The following is an 18,175-nucleotide window of genomic DNA, read 5'->3' as shown; positions in this document are numbered from 1 at the left end:
GAAGTATTCAACAAAGGTCAAGGAACTTTGACACTGGAGTGTTTGTTGAGGATGCTTTGGAGTCTTTTAGGTTAATTCATTTGTCTACTTGAGTACTTGCTGAAGGAAGCATTATATTACGATATGGGCTCAATAAGGGATGACTAGACAGGGATAATAACCACTCTTAATCTGAAAGTTAAACCTTTGGCAATCAGTTCAGCTAAGTAGATGCTTTTACTGATCACCACTGATGCATGGTGGTTAAAGGGGAACTCAATGACTATGAAAGTGTCATTGTCCAGTATAGCTGTATTAGTTTTGAAGGGAGTATCCTTTATGTGATAAGTACACTGTTGTTTTTGTTTTTGAAAGAGTGCACTGAAACATTTTTTTAGCATTTGCTTTTTGGCTATGGGGTTGTTCCATCCTGAGGAATCCAGTAGTCATCTGGAGAGATAATGATAACTCATAGTTTGTATTCTTCCATGGGACTGATCAGTAATTGTCCACTGACACATTTACTTTGACTTTACAGAAGTAAATACTAGACAGCAGTGATCACACTCCTGAGACCTGGAAAACTCTACTAGTGATGAATGTGAACACACTCTCACTTTGATTAGCTATGTCAGTAAGCCATTTAACAAGTCAGTGTTGTTTCATTTAACAGTCTATGATGCCCAAGTGTGGAATGGTATCAAATGTCTTGGCAGGTCCAAGTACACTCTGTATACTGTTCTGGCTTCTTTCAAGGCCGGAGTAACTTTTTTCAAAAATGGCAGCTAGGTTTATTAAATAGGATCTACTCTTCTTGAATTCAAACTGGCATAGTTCAAGCAAATGCTACCTATATCCTTGTTAGTTAGGTCAATAATGATGCATTCCATCACTGCATATATAAGACTGGTAAGGTTTGTTGCTCTATAGATGCCAGGACAGGTAGTGAGACCAACCCTGTAAAAGGGAAGAACCACTGCTTGTTCAGAAGAATTTGTCAACATTCTATTTGCTATATCTCAATAAACCAGTAATAATAGCACAGAATACAGCCTTAGGCAAAATGCGACATGCTAGAACCTTTTGAAAATGTATTTTCTAATATATATATATATATATATATATATATATATATATATATATATATATATATATATATATATATATATATATATATATATATATATACATATATATATATATATATATATATATATATATATATATATATATATATATACATATATTTATATACATGACACATTGCAACATATCCATCAATCACTTTTGTATATCTATATCTATATATATACATTTTTTCAGTTCTATCATTGTCCCACTTGTGTTTGCATATGATTCTTCCAGGATTTTTTTCATGGCGGAGTAGTCTGGCTTTATAAGCTATAGCAACATACAAATTTGGATAGCTGGAATTAATTATTTACATTTTTATTAAGTCATGCAAATTTAATTGAATTAATGTTGCAAATTCTTATCATTGTTAATCATGGTAACATTGTAGAACTTTTCTCCCTGGGCATCCCCTGAAGAGGAATCAATCTGGCCCAGATAGACTCTACCAGTAAAAAGAAGCAAATAAATAAATAAACAGCATAAGGGAAGAGTTTAAACAATATGCACTAGAAACAAGTCAGATGTTCTTGTTATACACTTATAATGTGTCATGCACTACTGAATAGTATTTGCAGAAAATGTAGCATACACTCTGCTCAAATATATATGGTGTAAACATGCAAACTCTGTGCAGTGGGCAGATCTTGCAGCTGTGGAATAAACATATTATCTCTGAAATACTGTACTAAACTCTTTTGAAATATACATTTCCTAATTTACTTCATGGAGATGTTTGCTGTGGTACTGTAACTAGCACTTGCTTGGTGCAATTCATTTTCTGTGGCTGCTCTCCTATTGCAAACCTATATTAGTAATCAGTACAATTACTTTCCTCTGAATGCTATCAGATACAAATCATGATGCTGTGTGCTGTCATACTGTAAACTTTGTATTAAACTCTTGTGTTGTATTGAGACTTCAGTCTCCATTGTGTCTTTAAAGGGTTCAACTGCATCTGCCCATCAAACTGGTTAAAAAATGCAAACAAATACACAAACAAAAAAAAATCAGGCAAATAAATAAGTCACAATAAATATGCAAGCTGTAGGATTAAGTACACTTGCGCAAGCTGAACTTACCATAATAACAGCTGTTTGAATGATCACTGCTGTAGTAGCCTTAGATATATGGGGTTATGTCCTGCCAAGGATACAACAGATGACCAGCTTCTGAAGTTTCAGGGGCCCTTTCTCACACCCAAACTGTCATGCAGCTCAAGCTGAGCTAACTAAAAGACAAGTTTGGGTGCAAAGCCCTTCAGAGCTTTCTTGCCAGCAGAGAGAGGGAGGATGAGCCCTTAAAGGAGAGGGCTAGGAATAACAAAAAATAAATGTCCACACCCTGGCGTAAAAACACAGCCTAAAACAAAGGGGATGGAGGGAGTGAGGGAGCAGCTATTGCAGCAGTGATCATTCTAACATCTGCTGTTATGATAAATTAAATTTATACAACTGTACTATGTTCTTCATATTGATCACTGCTGCAGTAGTCTTAGCTATATGGGTTGATTACTATGGCTAACTATATTTGGGAGGTGGAAGGAAAAGGTTCCAGGAGCCCCTGTAGAATAGTCCTAGCAATGCATGCTCTAAACCTAGAGAAGGAATCCAGCTTATAATGCATTTAAAAAGTATGTACAGGGGGTCAAGTAAAAGTTTCTAGAATACTTCTAGAATCCAACCCTTTCCAAAATGCCAGGATCCTTGTAGTGTAGGCCTCAACCCTGCTCTAGACCTAGAGAAGGAATCTGGCTTATAATGCATTTATAAAGTATGTACAGAGGATCAAGTAAAAGCTTCTAGAATACTCCTAGAATCCAACCCTTTCCAAAATACCAGGGTCCTTGTAGTGTGGGCCTCACCCCTGCCTGGAATAAATTTGCCATGGTGAGTATAACAAAAGATAATAGTCTTAATAAACCATTTGAAAATAGACTGTTTCAACACCGGTTGTCCCTTCTTCTTACCTTCACAAGAAATTAACATTTGATCCAATGATCTGAAAGATTTAGTTCTTTCAAGATAGTACCTAAGTTATCTGTGGGCACCTAAGGTATGAAGTATCTTTCTCCCTCATTTTTAGGTTCAAAAAGAAAAATCGGAGAGACTCCAGATAAAAGTACCATCAAGCAGCTACAAGTAAAAAGATTCCAATATCAGTGTTGCATTGATCGGTGTAGTAACTCAATTTGGCACAAAATGAAAATGGAAATTCCCTTATTCTGGTTCAAAGTGGCTTTATTGACAAATGACTACACCTTGGCAGATGCACACTGTTGACCTGAGTATGGTAGTGTGAGAACCCAGTTAAAATATCTTCACATGAGGCTTAAACTAATTATGCATTCAACAGAAGATGTAGCAGTAACAAATTCTATTGGTCAGAGTGATAGCACATTCACTAGCAGCTTAAATTAATTATGCATTCATCATAGGATGTGGCAGTAACAAATTCTATTGGTCAGAGTGATAGCACATTCACTAATGGCTTAAATTAATTATGCATTCATCAGAGGATGTAGCAGTAACAACTTCTAGAGAGATAGTAATCTACAAGTGAAAGGACTGAGTAAGAGGAAAAACAAGAGGAGGAGGAGGTGCTAATTTCGGCTATGCATGGTGACAGAGAAAAAAACACAGCTTTGTAAAACCTTTTTGAGGGTGAACTTCAACATTAAATAGTACATTAAACATTAAAAGACTTTAATAAGAAAAACTAAACATAGGTGTGATCAGCGCTTTCACATAAAGCATTTTTAGGTGGAGGAAATAAAACTGGGAGATGGATAGTTGACTTAAAGTAAACTCAGATACTACTGAAAGATTAGTTCTAAAAAAGTTCATAAAGGAAGGATTAGTTCTCAAAGAAACATTGTCATTGTCAGTGATGGGACTAATATATTACAATATGTAATAAATTACTGTAATATATTACAATTTCTAGTAACTAGCAATATAACTAGATACTTTTTCAAAATAGTAACTAGTAATAGTAATATATAATTTTTTTTTAGTAGCTAGTAACTTAAATGTACGTTACTTTTCAGTTACTTTTGCTTAAACCAGTGGTTCTCAGCATGGGCGATATTGTTCTCAGCATGGGCATCTGCTTATAAGTACTGAGCACATGCAAGCAGAGTGCCATTTTGTGTAAGCAGCTGGAGTGAAACATGTATGTGTATAACAGTCAATCAGTTAGCTAGTTTGTTTAAGTTTTATGTTCCAGTCATTCATCTGGATGTGTTTGTGTGTAATAAACTTTTTAAATGAACACCCAAGCCTCATTGTCTTATTTGAATACACAAAATGAGTGACATGGTGTCAGAATGAGATCCAAAGTCAAAACTTCTTAAAACCTGGAGGCGCACATTTAGAAATGAAGCACTATACAGGAGTGGCTCAAACAACTCACAAACAACTCGTAAACAGGACAGAAAATATTTCCAGGTACTTAAACTCATTTAAATGATTTTTCTCTTGAATATAAAGCAAAGCATTCAAAATTTTCAAAATTAATTACTGAATAAACAAAATGTTTGAAATTGTGACATATTGATAAAAGTACTTGAAATAATTACGAACACATTTGAAATGATATCCAAATCATATAAAATGTTTGAAAAAGAGAAAATGACTGTATTTTTTCACAATGTACTACTTTTTCACATTACCTAAAGGAATTCGAAGTGTCTAAAGTGTGCAAAGTGTTGGCAGTGTGTGCAGTGTTACAATTTTCAAAGAGTACAGCTATTTTGAAGAGTCTGTTGTGCAGTTGAATATACTTACAAGTACCTGGTATGTATTTGATACTTATTTGGCATGGCAGATGGATTTCACAGACCTTGTCCGCTTCTGTTTGATAATAATATTGCTGAAAATTAAAGATTGTTTTAGCAAGAATATGATATTTTCATACAGGCTACTTTTTCTGAAAAAGACACACGTAGAAAAGCATTTATTCTGATCAATTTAGCTGGTTCAGAAGCAATTGAGAGAAAATGTCCATTTGTGCTGTTTATGCAGAGGAGGGGGAAGACCACCAAACTGTGGTACAGGCTGAAACGCAGGAAGATCCTGAGTGCTTAAAACATAAATTTAGAGAAATGTGTAACCCTCAAACAAATATTACAATGGAAAGGCACATATTTTACTCAAGAGATCAAAAGCCTGGTGAAACTTTTGCAGCATATATAACTGACTTGAGAAACAAGGCAAAAATGTGCAGATTTGGTAATCTGCGAGATGAGTTGATAAAAGACAGGTTTGTGTGTGGTGTTAATAATGATGCAGTGAGAAAGATTTTGCTTTGAGACAGTGATTTAACTTTAAGCAAAGCAATAGAGATATATGAGCTTACAGAAAAGTACACAAATATGCTTATGAATAAGAAGAGCATGCTTGGAGTGTCTTCCAGCAAGAATGTTGATAGTATGCACCATGACATTAAGAGGTATAGACCAAAGGTGTGATTCCCACAATGAAGCCCAGAGCAGTTTTAGTAAAACCCAGGGCACATGCAGCAAAATCGAAGGGTGATTTAGCAAAACCCATGGCGAACCTCATAGTCAACTGTTGTAACTGTGGAGGCAGTCAGGAACCTAAATAAGAAAAGTGCTTAGCTTTTGGTCAGCAATGCCACAGATGAAAAAAGTGGAATAATTTCAGAAAGCTTTGTAAATCTAAAGAGGCATATTCTTTTATTAAGAGAGAGCATTTGAAGACGCAAGTTGATTAAGTAGAAAGCTGCGACCCTACTTGTTATGTTGATATAATCTCTGTGCTTGTGAAAAAGGTTAATGCAGTAGATTTGTTGGCAAAGAGTGAAGTATTTTGTACTGTACTGATTAATGGGAGACCTGTAGAGCTCAAAGTTGATACTGGTTCAAAGTGCAATGTTATGTCATCAGAAATGTTTCCTGAGGTAAAAGCTGGTGAAAAACTTGATTTGGCAAAGTGTGCAAAACTTGTTGCTTATGGTGGTAAAGAGATTCAAACCAAAGACTCAGTAGTGTTTTCAAGCTATTCTGCTGGAAACGGCCATGACTTGCAGTCTTGCATAGTTAAAAGACACATGCTGTCATCATTAGGCCTCAACGATAGTTTGAAAATGGGACTGATTTTTATTTAATAAGGAAGTCCACCATGTAAGCATCAACAATGAAGGTTTCATACAGAATAGTTCTTTTGAATATGCTTATATTTTCAAACATGAGCATGAAAATCTTTCAGTTGTGGACTGCATGAAGTTAAACCAGGAGGTAAGCCAAGTTTTCAGACCAGCACAGCAGGTTCCAGTAGCAAAGCAAGGCAAAGTAAAAGCAGAGCTTGATAGAATGGTGCATTTAGGAGTAATTTGTCCAGTAGAAGAACCAACTGAATAGGTATCCTCCATGGTAGTAGTTCATAAGAAAAGCTCAGATGTCATTCGAATATGTATTGATCCAAGAGATTTGAGCAAAGCACTGAATAGACCTCATCATCCAATGTGTACAGTCGAAGAAGTTACTGCTCTCATGCCAAATGCCACTGTTTTTTTCTGTCTTAGATGCAAAAAGTTAATTTTGGCAGATATTATTTGATCGAAAATCTTCCTTGCAACCACTTTCAGTACACCATTTGGATGGTACAGATTTTTGAGAATGCCATTTGGGATGAATTTGGCCAATGAAGTCTTCCAACATGTGGTGGAGCAAATTATTTTCTGGTTATCCATATGCTGTTATAGTAGACAACATTCTTGTAGGATGCAATGGTGAAGTTGATTATGATAGAAACCTCAGAAAAGTTCTAGATTATGCTTGTGAAGTGAATATTAAACTGAATCCTCAGAAATTTAAATTCAGGCTGAAAGAAGTTACTTATGTGGGTCATTTGTTTACCAGTTCAGGCTTATGACCAGATCCATCCAATCAAGCTGCAATTCTTGAGATGCCAGCTCCAGATAATTCAACATCTTTACAACATTTTCTTGGCATGGTTAACTATTTGGGCAAGTTCATTCCTGATTTAAGTGAGTTTTCAGCACTGCTATGAGAGCTGACATGCAAAAATGTAACTTGGTCCTGGTTGGAATAACGCCAAAGAGTATTTGATATCCTGAAAAAGAAAATTGCCAGTCCACCCCCTTTGAGATATTATGATGTTCATAAACCTGTAACTCTTTCTTATGATGCTTCAAAATATGGTCTTTGTGCAGTAATTCTTCAAGAGGGTAGACCAGTAGCCTATGTGTCTAAAATTGTAACTCAAACTGAGATGCAGTATGCTCAAATTGAAAAAGAGCTTTTGGCAATATTGCTTGCATGTTCTAAGTTCAGTGATTATAATTTATGGCCGACCTATCCAGATTGAAACTGATCACCAACCTCTGGTTACTATTTTGAGAAAACCAGTGCAGACAGCTCTAGCTAGATTGCAACGCATGACGTTAAAATTGCAAAAGTATAATTTCAATATGGTTAACACAAAAGGCACTTTTTATCTTGCTGATACCTTATCCAGATCACCCAGACAAACTGCTGACCAGCAAGACAATGAGAAAGCTGATTTTGAAGTTATGGAAGTGAGAAATTTTTCTTCCACATGTCTTGATGAGTTTAGAAATCACACAGCTTCTGATCCAATTCTCCAGAAGATGAATCATTTTATCAGTCATGGATGGCCAGCAAAACAATCTTGTCTATCACTAGATGTGCAGCAGTACTTTCTGTACAGGGATGAGGAAGATGGTATCATCATGAAAGGTCCAAAAGTGGTAATTCCAAAACCACTGCAACAAGAGTATATTAAAATCTTACACTGAGGTTACCCAGGAACTGATTCTACCAAAAGGACTAGTATTTTGGCCTTCTATGTCAAAAGATATTGAGAAGGAAATCTCACCTTGTTCAATCTGTAATAGTACTAAACTGCACCGACTTAAAGAATCACTTCAGCTGAACCAGATTCCTGAACTACCTTGGTCGACAGTAACCAGAGATATTTTCGAATGGAATGGTCAGCATTATTTAGTATTAGTAGACTCTTATTCATATTGTTTCGAAATTGACCTACTTCCTAACCTAGCTTCCAGTACTGTCATTACAAAATTAAAAGAGACATTTTTCTGTCCATGGTAGTCTGAACAAAGTCATTTCTGACAATGGTGTACAGTTTACAAGTCACCAGTTCAAAAGATTTGCTGAGACATGGAACTTTGTTTATGTTACTAGTAGTCCTGAGTATCCACAATCTAATGGCCTGGCTGAATGTGCAGTTCAAAGTGAGAAACAGTTGTTGGAGAAATCCAAAAGAGACAAAACCAATAATCTGATGTCAGTTGTCACATAATCCTTGACTATGGGCTCAGTTCTGAGCCTCAGAACCGACTCAGCCATTTATTTCAGGCCGCCCCTTCCAAAACTCTTGAGCTAGGCACTACCTATATAAATTACCTCAGATCTTGTTTGCCACTTCGTAGTTTCAGATGCGTCTGAGCCTATCTCTCGAGATTTAGCTATATTTTGTATGTGTTTTTTCTAATATTAATTACCTTTCTTATATAGAGTCTTTATTTCTATCTATCTATATTTCTATCTATTACCCACTCCTCTATCTAGTGTTTAGTTTGTGTGTAGTGACTTGGTATGGTCCACCTCCAGGAGGATTGTGCAATTTGTCACAATTTCTCTGTCAGGACTTTAACTGGGCAGAAAAACAAATTAAGTTTGAAAGGACTTCTGAAGAGAGAATTTGAAGAGGCCATTTCTGCTTCCAGAACTGAAGCCACATCATCTTCATCATCCTCTTCCTCTTCCAAACCATAAAAGAAACAATATTTGGTTCTGAGCAGTTCCTCAGATTCCCCCACAAAATTGACAAAACAGCCTTTAGTGCCAACAGTTTCTTCAGCGCCAACAGGCACAGTTGATTCAATTACATCAAAAATCTTAGCACAGATATCTGGATCTTCTGTATCAGTAGTGGTTTCAGTACCAAAGCCGTCTTACCTTCAAATCTTACCAAGGACCACTTATTCATCCTCAGTGGATCATTTTCCTGACAGGCCACTCAGTCCATTCTTGGAACCGTGGCCTCCCAGATCTCCATTTTTTTACCCATTCAATCCACTAAGAGTCTTCAGAATGGGATATTATGAGACTGGTTGATCAGCTCCTGATGGTGAGGGGATTGCATCCAGCTTCGGTTCCAAGCCAACTTGGCACTGGAACCAGTCCTTCATTGACATAGATTTCTCCTCCAACTCCTATTCAGCCTTTGGAGCCTCTGGCACTGACCTACCCAGCTCTGACTATATTGGTACCGGCTAGAATTTCTTCTCTGGAACCAAGGATCACCTTCAGTTCTTCCAGTTTATTGGAACCGGAGACCTCCTGGGGTCTAGGTTTCATTGCTGGTTCCAAGGGCCCCTTTGTGCCTCAGCATTTGTAAGCTCAACCCAGGCTTCTGCTTTGGGGGTGGCTTCCTTGATGCAGGGTGGGACCACACTTCCAAATGAGTCTATTTCAGTTCTAGGCTCCCATTCATCTATGGAGGGGATCCAGCATTCTAGATCATGGAGAAGGCTTTGTCCATTGTTGACACACAGTCCTTGCCACCCCTATTGGTCCAAGAATCATCCCTATCCCCTTGACCAAAGCTTCCTCCATTCTCATTCCTTGGACAGGGGGCACCAAAGCCTCCGGAATGAACCACTTTGGTAGTTATATCTTTGGATACTTCCGCAGACCATCCCACTGAGGAAGTACCTGCAAAGAAAAAGTGCAAAAGGAATCACTTAGACTCCCCTGAAGAGTCTTTCATGGAGGACACCAATTTTGATGAAGGGGAAGGTTCGCCTAGGTCACCCCCTGATTATGTTTTTCGGGGACATCCTAGAAATCCTAAAACAGAGGGGTGGCTGGACCTCTCTTCAGTGTTCCAAAGAGGAATGATTTTACCTGGAGGCTTTTTGTGCCCAGCCTCTGTCTTTTGCAACTCTATGCCCACTGACAACCTTACTAAACTTACAATTTCACACTCCTCAAAACTGAGGTGGAGTCCTTCAAAGCCCCTGGGCCTGTGGAAAATACGGCCCAGACCGCAGAATCCTTTATAAATGCATTCTATGAACACCTTCAGGAATGCATGGATCATGCAATCCCAAATAAAACCAAGACCCAATCCTCCAAAGGCAGACGTCCTGTCTGGTGGACCCCAGCCATAAACAAACTATACAATAGAAGGAGGAAGCTACTACATGATAGAGCAAAATCCCAAAAAGGGAAGGCATCTCTGATCAGTATTAGCAAAAAACTATGAACACTTATAAAATCGTCTAAGGCCAGCTTCGAGAGAAAAATTGCACAGGACACTAAGGATAATCACAAGGCTTTCTTTAGTTATGTTAGGAACCTGGGTGGGAATTCCCAGATATGCTCAGAATTAGTCCAAAATGACAAAAAATACACCGAACCCACAGACATTACCAACATCCTAGCTGACAGGTTCAGCGCAAACTCCTCCCCCTCCCCACCAAAATGGCAAATATCAATCCCAGCAGAGTGCTGACCCCCTGACATCTCAGATGCTCAGGTAAGAGCTGCCCTCTCCAAAGCAAAAAACTCAGCATCAATGGGACCAGACGGTGTCCTGGGCTGCGTCCTACATGAACTCCAAGAAGAGCTAAACCCAAACATAAAACTACTGTTCAATCTCAGCCTTACTACAGGATATGTACCCAAAGAGTGGCGTACAGCAACTGTGGTCCCACTCCACAAAGGTGGTGCCTCAACGGATCCTGGAAACTATCGCCCCATAAGCCTGACTAGCTTAGTCTGTAAAGCTATGGAAAGGATCGTCATGGATCTCATAAATAAATATTGGGGACGTACAGACACTGGATCCTGCCCAGTTCGGCTTTGTTAAGGGCAGATCCTGCCTCTTAAACCTGGTTGATTTCTTTGAAACAGTCACCAAGGCCATTGACGAGGGGAAGGTGGTCCACACAGCCTACCTGGACCTCGCAAAAGCCTTCAATACAATACCCCACTCAGGCATTATAGATAAGCACACCAGCTTAAATATAAACCCCTATGTCACTAGATGGGTTGCAAACTGGCTCAAGGACAGAACCCACATGCTTAGAATTGCTGGAGCCATGTCAGACTCCAAACCAGTTACAAGTGGCATCCCACAAGGCTCAGTCCTGGGACCTCTCTTGTTCGGTATATATTTCTCGGAGGTACAGGCCAACACAGAAGGCCTGTGGCTGACCAAGTTCACAGATGACTGCAAACTGGGTGCCATAATCGATTCTCCAGCCGACACAAGCATCCTCCAAAAGGGCCTCATAGAAAAAGACAACTCGTGCCAGAGCCATGGCCTCAAGCTAAATGCCAAAAAGTGTATAGTCATCCCCTTTGGCAAAAACAAAGTGCCCACAAATTACCACATAGGGGGTAATCCATTAAGTACAGAAGAAGTAATTAGGGACCTGGGGACCCAAGTTGATAGCAATCTCTCATTTGACAACCATGGGGCCAAAGTGGTTAGAAAAACATTTTATATAGCCCACCTAATCATGAAGGGATTCACATCTAGATCAGGGGAGGTCATCGTGCCTTTTTACTCATCCCTCATCAGGCCCATAATTGAGTACAATGCTCCTTTTGGGATGTACCTTACCAGACACCTGCAGCAACTGGAAAGACCCCAAAAGTACCTCACCAAGAGGATCAAAGGGCTCAAACAGATGCCATATGCTGCCCGGTTAAAGAAACTCCAGCTCTACTCAGTGGCATACCGCCTGCTCAGAGACAATCTGTGCCTGATGTATAAAGCCATGTCCAACCCAGAATTAATGGACATGCTGCACCTCAGAAAATCCAAATCCCATCAAGCTACGCGCTTGAGAGACTTGAACCTCAGCACTGAAATAAATAGGACATGCTGGAGGGACAGATTCATAACCCAGAGGCTCCCTTCTCTCTGGAATAAAATCCCAGTCCAGGTTTGGCCCTCATTGACTCTCTTCAAGAGGAATCTTGATGAGTGGATGGGAGATCATAGGTTTACCCTGGGTATCATTTCTGTGTCACTGTTAGACAGAGGCACAGTATACTAACCTCAAAAAAGGGCATAGCAAAATTAATTTAAAATGGGTGGCGAAAGCCAAACACACTCTGGCTAGGCTTATAAATGCCCTAGGGCAGATAGCCTATTTATGAACCTATGAACCTATGAACAAGTCAGCTGTTCTCGAAGATTCCAGATTCCACTGAACTGATCCCCAAGAGACCTCACAAAATTTTATCTGCTCCTAAGGATAAACATCACTGGGCCAAGGGTATCCCAGTTGACACCATGGTGATAGCTGCAGCCACAAAAAGGAACTTGCGGAACAGTGGGCTGGATTCATGAAGGCTTGCACAGAGTCTTAGAGTAGAGTAAGACTCCATGCAGCCAACATGTCCGCCGAGTGACCCAGGAACAGCCGGTAGAGGTGTGCAACTGAGATCTCTAAACTAGTCCTACACGGACAGGGCTGGGATATGCAAATTACCTCAATTGCAGGTGAAAGCTATACAAATTAGGTAAATTTGCGATCCAGGAAACCCAAACCTGTCCGAGTAGGAGTAGTGTTACTTGCAGAAACGTACTCAGTTGATAACTGAGTACAGTTCTGCAAATAGCAAAACGGAGCCATGTCAGCTGGAAATAAAGCATGAATTTACAGGAGGAAGCATGCCAATGGCCAAAAATATGGCCATTGGCAACAGGAAGGGATGCAATTTAAAAATAAAATAACTTTTTTTTTATCCCGATCTCCGGGGTTTAACCATAGCGCAGCGCCACGTAAATGCACTGCGCCCTAAAAGCAGAAAATTAATAATTAAGATCCACAAATGTGGATTTCATAGCTAAAAAGAATTTACAATGCAAGGGAATGGCAGGCTGAAGACAACATGGCCACCGAGTAGAGGTTGCTAAGGGGGGAAGCTCAGTCTAAGAGATGTAACTAAGCATTAGTAGGCAATCCTATGCAAATGAGAGTTAGGACAGTGAATCGCAAGTCTACGTAGCAAATGAGCACAGTCAGTGGAGTGTAGGAGTAGGACAAGGGGTGTAACAGAGTAGAAGATAGGTGACATCACGAGGGGCATATGTATGAAAGGAGTGAGGCTCATTGGAGCAGAGTGTCATGTGTCAGCTTAAATTCACATAATAGTGAAAGAGGTGTGTCAACAGGTAGGCCAGGTAAAGTCAAGAAATTGAAGGTGTATGCCATGGATAACACCAAAGTTTCTTGCTGAGCATGCATGCGTGCATGTGCACGCTAGTAAACCCGAGTAAGACAGTGTGTGCATGTGTTAGCAAGTGTGCGCGCGTGTATGCTTGAATAAGCATATGTAAGGTTGTGTAAACAGTTGTAAGCATATTTGCACTGGTGTGCGCACGTTTTAACAAGAATAAGCAAGGTTTAGTCCATGTAAGCATGTGTGCATGCGTGTTGGCTGCTGTGTGCATGTTTGCACTTGTGTGCGAGGCGCCCCCCCCCCCCCCCCCGAGGAAACAGAAAGGAAAAAGGAAGCACACCAAATAGTGGGAAGTTACCAGGGAGTACTAGCAGAGCTAGCAGGTGAAAACAATCAGAACAGGCAATTACCCATGCAGAACACAAGCCCAGCCCAGCACTTAAAACTCTGCAAACAACAGTCCATTATGTTTCTCTTAAGAGACACTGCAACACTGCAGTAAGCTAATAGAAGTGAAAACTGAAAAAGCTTCACTGAGACAAAAAATGTTAGGGGCTGCCATTGCTGTTATAAGGCGACATATGCAAAATGCTGAGGGTGGTGATAATGCAATTGCTGCTGGACAACTCACAGTGAGGAGACGGAGAAGAGTGTACAGGCCCAGGGTTACCTACCAGGGGCTACATGAGCTGGAGATAGTGGAGCACTATAGAGTGGACAGAGACCTCTTGCAGCAAATTGTTGAGCTGTGCAGGCCACGCCTCATACACAGAACCAACAAAGGGGAACCCATCCCAGTGGAAACTAAGGTATGTGTTGGCCTAAGAATATTAGCAACAGGTACCTTCCAGAGGCCAACTGGTGATATGATGGGGATATCACAGGCATCAGCATCCAGGGTACTGCACCAGTTCCTGGATGCCATGTCAGCACATGTCAGTGATCATGTATAGTTCCCCAATTCCCATGAGGAATTGGCTAGCAATATGCATCTCTTCCAGCAGATAGCAGAATACCCTGAGGTAGTGGGTGCAATAGAATGCACGCACATATGCATCAAAGCACCAGCCGGTGAGTGGGGTAGTGTCTATTGCAACCGCAAGGGCTTCCCCTCCATCAACTGCCAGGTCGTGTGTGATTCCCAGGGCATAATACTGAATGTGTATGCTGGCTGCCCTGGAAGCTACCATGATTCCCATATCTGGCATCTGACACAGTTGTACCAGACATTTGCCAATGGGGACATCCCACATGGTCACCTAGTGGGGCATTCTGGCTATGCACTGGAGCCATGGCTGATGACACCCATCAGAAACGCACACACACCTGAACAGGAATGCCATAATGAGGCATATGCACAAACACGAAATGTAATCGAGCGTGTGTTTGGGCTGCTCAAGTCATGGTTCCGGTGCCTGGACACATCTGGTGGAGCCTTGCAGTACTCACCAGCTACATGCACCCAAATTGCCATGGTATGTGCTATGCTGCATAATATGATCCTGCAAAAACAGCTGCAGCAGGATCAGCATAGGCCTGGGCCAAACAGCCCCCCCCCCCCATTGCCAAGGCCATCACAGGCAGAGCGTGACTCAGAGGAGGAACAACCTGAGCCTGCCCCAGTAGGCAGAAGGAGGCATGCCCAGTATGCTTTGGCCTTGGCAAAAAGGCAACACATAGCATATACACTGGCTCAGTAGGAACTCTGGAAATTATACTTCTCTCTGACCCGCACATATAGTAAAAGGGATGCCTATGTTGACACTACCTGCTTTCAAACATGTATAGGGAGTGTAGTATGTACATCCAACATAGGCAGCCCTGCATCAACACCTGAGGAATGATTGCCATGTGTTAAGCAATGTAAAGCAGTGCTAAACAGCATTTACCATCATGAAGTATATGTAAACAAAATCACACACCCCAACTACTACAAATGTGGTCAGTGTAGAGTAATATTGGCCAATGTCCAGCAATGAGGGTTAATATTGAGCAATGTTGGACAAGCTGGGTCTAGGTAGGGCATAGCTGAACAAGAGCCAACATGCTCATATTTGTCCCTAAGCAGTCTGGTCTGCTCAGTATGAAACTATAAGCAGCGATGGGACTCGAACCTAGGATACTGTGCACTATAGTCATAGCACTGAACCACTAAACCATGACAGCATTGCGGTGGTTAACCTGTATGAATAAATGTTGATAAGTCTATGCAAAGTACTTCATGGGAGCCCTGCAGGCACAGCATAATCCCTGTCGAGTTATGACACAAAGGTGAGTCCTGCAGTAATGATAGAAGCTGACTTTCAACACACACAGTACAAATGCTAATATTGGACATGTAGACATACATCAACAAATGTAGTGGACCTCAGACAGCAACATACTGAAAGGTCACACAGGGCATGCTCACACACTTGAATACATGAGACAAATGTCAGGCAACAGAACACTGACAGTCTGAACTGGGCATGCTCACACACTTAGGCCATGTTGGAGTACAGCATTGGGCCACATATAGCAGGCAGTTGCATGTGTTAACCCACAAACCTCTCACTACCCAGTAATCTGCCCTGTGCACACACTGATATGACAACAGACACGTAAATAATATAGTGGAACTCTGCCATAAGCAAATATGTTGTGCAGATACCTAGGCAGTTCATAGAAAGTGTGAAAGCAAAGATGATAAAAACCTGCAAACAGTTATCAGCAATAAACATTGTGCATCATGAAAATTATCATAGGTTCAGAGGTTGATACTGGGCTATCTGCCCTAGGGCATGTACAAGCATAGCCAGAGTGTGGTTGGCTTCTGCAACCCAGTCTAATCAGAACACTGTGCCTCTGAATAGTAGGTCACACAAGATAGCCCATTCATGTTGAGTGTATTGTGCCCTTGTCTAGGAGGGACCCAGAAGATATCCCATGGGTAAACATGTGATCACCCATCCACATGTCAAGATGTCACCTGTAGGTGGTCAGTGGGTGGCTCTGCCTATGCAAAACTGGGACTACACTCCGGAGTGAGTGGAGGCTTTCTGATAATAATCTGTCCCCCCAGCATGTCCTTTTAACATCAGTGCTGAGGTATATGTCCCTGGAGTGTGTAGCTCCAAGGGAGTCAGATATCCTGAGGTGGAGCATGTCCAGTAAGTCTGGGTCAGATATTGCCTGCAACTACAGGCACACAACACATCCGTGTAGGTGGTAAGTGACTGAGTATAGCTGGAGTTACTGTATCAGAACTGTGCAGGGCATTTGTGTGAGTCCCTACATCTGCTCGCTGAGTAACATTTGTGGCCATTACAGTTACTACAGGTGTCAGGTAAGGTACATCCCAAATGTGGCATAGTAACCAAGCATGGTCGTGAAGAATATGGGGGCACAATGACCACACATGATCAACATGTGAAACCATGTGGGGATATGGTGGGCTATGTAGACATACTGTCAAACCACTATGGCAATAGGATTGTCAAAGGCAAGAGTACGAACAGGTTGTGTCCCCAAAAATGTAACAACCACTACTGTATGTAATGGATCACAACCTATGTGGTAATGTGTGGGCATTTTGTCATCCTCAAAGGGGATGACTATGCAATTAATGGCATGTAGCTGTGGGCCATGGCTCAGGCACCATTCAGCCTATTGCTGTGAGACCCTGTATGAGTATGCATGTGCCAGCAGGAGAGCTGATTATGGCACCCAGTTTGCAGTCATCTGTGAACATGGGCAGCCATAGCCCTCCTGTGATAGCCTGTACATCACACAAATATATACTGAACAACAGAGGTCCCAGGACTGAGCCTTGTGGGATGCCATGTGTCATGGGTGTATAGTCAGACATGGCACCTGCAACACTGAGCATGTGGGTGCTATCCCTGATCCAGGTAGCAATCTATCGTGTCAGATATGTGTCGATATTGATGCTGGGGAGCCTATGCATAATGGCCAAGTGGGGTATTGTGTTGCAGGGTTGTGCAAGGTCCAGGCAGGCTGTGTGGACAACCATCCCAACACTGATGGACCTGGTAACTGTTGAAAGAATATGAACAGGTCCAACAGGCAAGATCTGCCCACAACAATGCTGTAATGTGTAGGACCCAGTGTCTGTAGGTTTCCCATGTCTATGTGCATGAGTCCCATTACAATACACCCCATAGCTTTGCAGAACAGGCTAATTAGCCTTTTAGGCCGATATTGCCTGTGGTCTGTTGTGGCAGTAATCAGTGGAGCGAGACCACTATCTCTGTACGCCATTCTGTGGGTACATATGCTGCAGTAACTCTTATGTCAAACAGTGACGTAATGTGACTGTTATGTCTGTCATGAAGGCTGTGTACGACACAGGCTGGGACATCGTCTGGTCCCATTGATGCTGTGATGTCCACTGTGGGGATGGCAGCACTCACCTGTTTACTCATGATGTCTGGGAGGTTACACTCTGTTGGTATGGACAGTACCACCTTAGGGGGGATGTGGGGGACACATCTGCACTGAACCTGTTTGCAGGATGATGGCAATGTCAGTGGGTGCAGGGTATGTGTAGTCAGTATGCAGTAAAACACAGCATATCAGTGAGTGTCCAGCCAGGTACCTGAATCGACTGAAGAAGGCCTTGTGAGTGACCGACGTGTCTGGTGCAATTGTCCGTTTGAAGCATGCCTGACATAATTACCCAAGTGATTGTAGCTGTCTGCTAGTACAGATCACAGATGCCTTCCCTGTATGGGACTGTGCTCTATCATGTAGTAGCTTCCTGCATTTGTTGTAAAGCGTATGAATGGCTGGGGTCTACCACACAGGTCCACTGCCATTGCAGGAATG

Source organism: Protopterus annectens, chromosome 5.part0 (assembly GCF_019279795.1).
Source record: "Protopterus annectens isolate FY-2018-M chromosome 5.part0, PAN1.0, whole genome shotgun sequence".
Classification (NCBI taxonomy): domain Eukaryota; kingdom Metazoa; phylum Chordata; order Ceratodontiformes; family Protopteridae; genus Protopterus; species Protopterus annectens.
This window is presented reverse-complemented; position numbering follows the sequence as displayed.